This window comes from Lactuca virosa, chromosome 3 (assembly GCF_052849685.1).
Source record: "Lactuca virosa cultivar CGN04683 chromosome 3, Lactuca_virosa_CGN04683_v6, whole genome shotgun sequence".
Lineage (NCBI taxonomy): Eukaryota > Viridiplantae > Streptophyta > Magnoliopsida > Asterales > Asteraceae > Lactuca > Lactuca virosa.
Window position 1 is genome coordinate 139696793 of NC_136428.1, and position 6603 is coordinate 139703395.

The window sequence follows — 6603 nt, forward strand, 5'->3', positions numbered from 1 at the left end:
GATTAAAAAATGTTAAATATGAAAGCTAGTAAAAGTTGAATAATTTATTTTAAATTGTAAGACTCCTGTGTTATATTTATCCTAATATAAAAATGAAAATTAATCAAGGGCAAATAAATAAATAAAGTCACACCGGCTCCAAACATCCATTCAATTAATTTTTTTTTCTTATACATTTATAGTAAGAAGTTAAATAAAAATATATAGAATAACAATTTATTTTATCTCAATTTATATTATACGTATATATCTATATTATTTAGTTATTTTTAAACGTCTTTCACTCCATCGGACTTTCCTTTCACGCCAACACCACTCAGATCAGGCCACCCCCCTCGTCAAAATTCAGTGATTATCTCGTCGATTCACGTCGTCGGTCGTCCGTCTCCGTCATTCATCGTCACCTCCACCTGACACGTCCAAGCCTCCATGTTCTGTCGATCTTTCTCAAACACGGTAATTAAAAGCCCATTAGATCCATCTTCTTCCTAAAGATAAATTCTTTCCTTCTTGATTCTTAATTACTTCTTAAATGTTGACTTTTTTTCCATATTTAGTTCATATTTCTAGATTACAACATAAAGAATTAACGATTTCATGGTTTTGTCTTCTCCGGACTCCTGTTCCTCCCTCCAGCCTAACTTATTGCTTTTTTCCCTTTGATATCGTTTATATGTAAGTTGTCTCTTGTTAAATCTGTTTGACTTAACTCTCGGTTAGTTGTGATTTGAAATGAAAACCAACAACATAGTATCATTTTTAGTTATTCCTAGTTATATACTTATGGAAGAAAATAATATAAAGTTTTGTATATCTAATGTTTAATCTGTCCTTCGTACAATTTATGCGTATGTATAATCTAGATCTTTTAATTAAATTGATTTATAATCACGGAAATCTAAGCAATTAAATGGTTCTTGAATTGGAATGTATGGTTTGCTAATCCGAATTTGGTTATTGCAGAAAGGTGCATTTAATAAGATGCAATCGAATTACAGAGCATGTGGAGTTATAGAGCATATACGTACATCGTAGATGAAAACCCACGGAATGCATGCGATGATATTTAGCCAACAAGACTTTATGTATCTGTAATAAGTTAGAAGATAATTCTTAGATTATAATATAAGTAATAAAAACAATTTATAAGACTGGATTATTCATTAACATTAAACATTTGTATAGCAAAATAGACTAACCTCGGTATTGTATGGGTCGGGTCATATTTGTAGGACATGTAGAATTGTAGAGCCAAATCAACGAAGAAAATTACTTCAGTAAAATCCAAGAAAGGGAGGAGGTTTTTGGGTAACACATCGCAGAAAGCAAATTCAATCGGAGTGAGCCATGTAGAGAACAAAGCAAAAACTAACATAAACAGCTCCCAATGCTTATACCACCTGCATAAATAAATAAATAATTAATTAAATAATAGTATGTAATTAAAGGCTTGGTTTAATTAGTTCATTTAATTCTTTTGGCACAAGTGGTTAGTTAATTTCTCTAGTTATCTCATTTGATTGTAAACAATAAGTCTGGAATGCTCTGCTTTGGAATAAAAATCGATAACTCTATAAAAAAATAATATTTTTTGAAATACTAACAGAGTTAATACGATGAATATGAAAATAATAAGGTTATTTGTATAAATATTAATATTGATTATATTTTGAGTTTTGACAAATCAAGTTTGACTTTTAAAAAAATAGCCAAGGTTATCTTTAATTTTTTTTTCTATGGTTCTCAAATGCATTAAAAAAAAATCAAAAAAATGTATCTTTTATTTCGTATTTTAATAGGAAGTTACAAGAGTTATATAAACACAATTCAAGCTTTTAAAATATGTTGTTGTAACTAAACCTCTTGCAAAATATTTGAAACATTTAATTTAAATTAACAATTGGGAACCTTTTAAAATTTGGACATAAGGTGGGACAAAAAATCTCAATTATCAAGCACGTATTTTTATGAAACTTAAAAATATTAGCTTATAGTTTGTAACAATTATTAACCAATTATATGTGTATTATATATAAAATTTGTGGAGTTTATATTAGTGGTTAAGTTGTTATATTTGTTGGTGATTAAGTTCTTGGTTAATGATTTTTGAAAGAGGTTAAAATACAAAAGTAAAAATAATAATAATAAATAATACAAGGTACTTTCATCATTTTATTGGTTTAGTTGCTAAATTGATACTTTCATGGCTAAATCGATAAAGAATGAAAAGAAAGTATATTATTATTATTATTATTATTTTGTATTTTGCTTTGATATCAAAACAAAATCTGATTTTTAAATGGTTAAACATTATTATGGTTTAATCACTGCAAATGGATAATTAAGTGACCAATAAAATGGTGAAAGTACGTACAAGGGTTTTATATATTTTTACCTTTAAACTTAAAAAAACATTAACTTTTTGAACCATCTTAACAATTTTAAAATTGCAAATCTACCTTTTCTTTCGTAAAAATGCCAAAGACAAATCCCAAGATTGAACAACTTTTGCATAAATTGTTGAAATATGTTCAAAAAGGCCATTATACAGTTTATACTCTTAAGAATTTAAATAATATTCTCAAAGGTAAATCACTAAAATGAATATAAAGAACGGATACAATATTTTGATTTAAATATCATTTTTGTGTAAACGTTTTATTGATTTTTGTATATATAATTTTTTTAAACTTTGTCATATAATCACCTTTCAACAAACTAATACATAATTTTTTCAATTAAAAGTTATTTTAATATAAAATATAAAATTAACAAACAATTGATTATTATAATATAGACAAAGAATATTATAAATTCAAAAAAAAATGCCCATACAAAATGTTAGAAGCCCTAAATTCAAAAAGTTATTTTAATATAAAATATAAAATTAACAAACAATTGATTATTATAATATAGACAAAGAATATTATAAATTCAAAAAAAAATGCCCATACAAAATGTTAGAAGCCCTAATTATAAATTTATAATATAAAAGAAATTATCAAATTTGGTCTTTGTACGTAATACACTGTTTTTTTTTTCAGGTTTTGGTAATTGTGATCCAAGGACAAAATGTTCCTAATAATAAGTTAATATATGAAGAATAGAATATTTTGTAACCATAATCGTTATATACTAACATAAGGACCATTTTGCAAAACTGAAAATCAATTATTTTACGCATATGAAAAAAAAAACATCTAATTAACATAGAGACCAAAAATATAATTTACTCTTTAATTGATATTTAACTTATTACACTTGTGCTCAAATATAAAAAGAATATGACCGTTTGTCTTTTTATAATCTCATTATCTAAAACAATTACAAACTATAAATTACTCTTTTATAAATTTCAGAAAAAGACAACAAAAAAAATCATGTAGAAAAGGCTGATGTTGCAGTGACATGGTCGTGGATGGTACGTGATGGTGGGTTCTCAACAACGAATTAAAGAAAGAGAATGAGAGGAACAGAGACTGTAACAAAACCACTCCATGCACAACCTTAACAAATAACATTCCATTTTTTCAATATGCGTATGATAAAATAAAATGGCTAATTAATGCAAAAAAACTAGAAATAACAGAGAAAAAAAGAGAGAAACTGTAACAAATTCTGTGATAACTAGCTAGCTTACTTTTGGTTTGCTATATTAAGTTATTAACCCTAATACGTTTTGTTTTTTTTTCAACAAAAAAAAACATAATAATCGTAAAACTGCAACAAATTGATGGAGACATAGCAAATCACAATTTCCATTTGTTTCGAGCTCAGATTCCTTGTTTTTACCATGGTGTAGAAGGTTTTTTCACATAAAATATACACATTTATTTCTAAACTTCACTTGCAAAATACAGATTAGGGTTTCTCAAGTTCGTTTTCAGCACATTTTTTTGAACAAAATGAATTTTAGTCAAAAACAACTAGTGATTACAAGGATTCGAGAGCTTTTAGCCACATATATAAGCAGAAAAATCAACTCTATTTGAAGAAGAAACAGATAGAACTTCATATTATTGCTAGATATTTGTGTCAAGCTATATTAACCTCAGGAGGAGGAAGATAGAACAACGACTTTAATATTTATCAACAAAACTTGAGAGTTTGAGGAAATTTTAATCTAAATCATCTAAATACAGCAGCGATTCCATGAACATGCTCATTTCTCAAACATTTTTATGATAATATAGCTAATTAATTCAACAAACTTAGATCATATATCAAGGAAAAGCTAGTTAGAGAGAGAGAAAAAAAAAGCTAGCTAGAGAGAGAGACCTCGATCTAGGATTGATGAAGTAGTCATGACTGTTCCCCAAGACCTCCATGGATGGTTTTCTGCCGCCAATACTATCGCTTTGCTGCTAGGGTATTCAATGGGGAAATTGGGTGAGAATGCGGAGACAAGTGTCGAAGATTCTCTGTTGGTGGTATATATATATAGCAGGTGTGGAAATGACACAGTGAGAGTGGAAAGGAGATAATAAGAATTGATGTACGGAGGCACAGCTAGCTAGGTTGTAATTCTCCCCAGAAATGCAGGTTTTTTAGATAACTTTTTAATCATTAATTCAGATTTAAATGATTTTCCATTTTTTTTCTGGTAGACATCAACATGCACTAATGCAAGCGCTATTTGATTTTTTTTCTAGAGAGAAACGTTTTAGAACTTTCCATATTAAAACTTTATTGTAGATTTTTAGAAGTTAGTGTAATTGTGTTTTGAATATATATACGTACATATGTATACCGTGGTTTTAATTCTTTTAAGACAATAAAGAAACCGTGGTTTTAATTTTTTCAAGACGATAATTAAACGATCGACAATGCAAATAATAAAATAATTGTGTTCATGGTATTCAGCTATTGTCGTGATTTTTAATTTTTCTTCTTGTTGTTAAAAGAAAATATGCATGCATATTACCTAGCTATATGCTTATGTTTATGTTTGTTGTTAGATCGAACTCTAAATTTTAATGCTAGTAAGCCTTATTATTTTCAAAAATATGTGGCATCTAGCTTGTGCATTCATCCCTATTCTATTGTCAATAGTAACTTACGATACTATACAAAAACATATTATAGTATCATAAAACAATTTCTTGATTATTAGTATGATTAGAATGGGTTAGTTGTTCTCCTAGAATGGCTAGCATAGATACCCCTTACTCTACTCGTAAACAACATAACTCGTCCACATGTATCGGGACTTGAACCTCAACCAATGGTTGTGGGACATTTTTCCATTAAAACTTCATATACACGCCTTGTTGTAGAATGAGATAACTTGAATTGTTAGACTAGATGAACATTAACGTTGTATACCTGCCACCAATTTCATCTAGCATCAACGCACCAAGCATTAGCGTTGAGAAATAAGTCGTGCTATATGGGAAAAATTGTCGGTTGCCAATTACCAATGAATAAGTTTGTGGATTTAATTCATAAAGGGATTTCTACAAAAAATAATAATAATAATAATAATGGTATGTTTTGATTTTCTTTTGAGATTTAATAAAAAAAACTAATGTTGATCTAATAATTGTTATTTCAGAAGGTTATCAACATATAATTAAGTTTTTTTTTCATAAAATACCTTATGTTTTGCATTTTTTTCGTTTTAAATCTAAATGCTTTTTTTTCAAATAAAGTTAACATTAACATATTCTTTATTATTTCATTAATAGAGTCGGTTACTAACGGTAACCTTAATTATATCCCCTTAACTCACACGTGCGCGTTAAGCATCGGTCAACTACAAGAATAATAGATTTTAAATATTTTGATCGTATCACTACTTTTTTCTGTACATCATATTGGGTCCCTTGGAATGGTTTTTTCTTCAAGCTAAGAACATAGACTTAATAAAGAATGATGGAATAGAATTATGTTATTGTGAGGATAAAGTTCCTCTATTTACTTCATGTCCCAAGGCTAAAGGTACATGTAACAACCCAAAAATCATGATAAAAATTTTCATTTTTATAAAACATTTTCATAAAACCATAAGTTATAAACCATTGTTTTCAAGTCAAAACCATAAAATCAGAGTATCAAAATCTCTCAAAACATAAATCAGCGGGAGGAAGTGTACGATCACGCATTTGTCTTGTCCCTATCATCTGATGTACCTGAAACATTGAAACTAACAACTATAAGTCGAAACTTAATTAGTGAGTTCCCCCAAAATACCCCTCACACTATACATATACAATGCATGCATACTGGTCCCACAGCATCAGACTGGATTGCCCCTGAGCCCACAACATGAGACTAGATTGCCCCTCCCGGCCGACAGCTCATGATTGGCTTGCTTCTGAGCCCACAGCATAAGACTAGATTGCCCACCCCGGCCCTCAGCTTATGACTGGATCGCTCCCGGGTTTGTTGGCTTATAGTACAGAGCATTATCGCCTCAAACCAGCTGCACTATATCGATAAATGCAGAAAGATAAACAATAACTAGTAATACAGGTAATCTTACAGATCTACCAATCTAACAAACCAATATAGCATATCAACATCCTATACATAAGGACACATAACATAATCTAATGGGTCGGCATTGGTGCCTTTGACCCACGAGTATAATGAGAAATTCAC

The 6603-nt window shown here is 29.1% G+C and overlaps 1 long non-coding RNA gene across 1 annotated transcript; it reads left to right on the plus strand.

Annotated features, from left to right (window-relative positions):
• Positions 1-299: 299 nt before the first annotated feature.
• Positions 300-1174, plus strand: LOC145162643 (uncharacterized). The gene is made up of 2 exons (XR_013739224.1): positions 300-456; positions 964-1174. It is a non-coding gene; the product is annotated as an uncharacterized LOC145162643 (long non-coding RNA).
• Positions 1175-6603: the final 5429 nt, after the last annotated feature.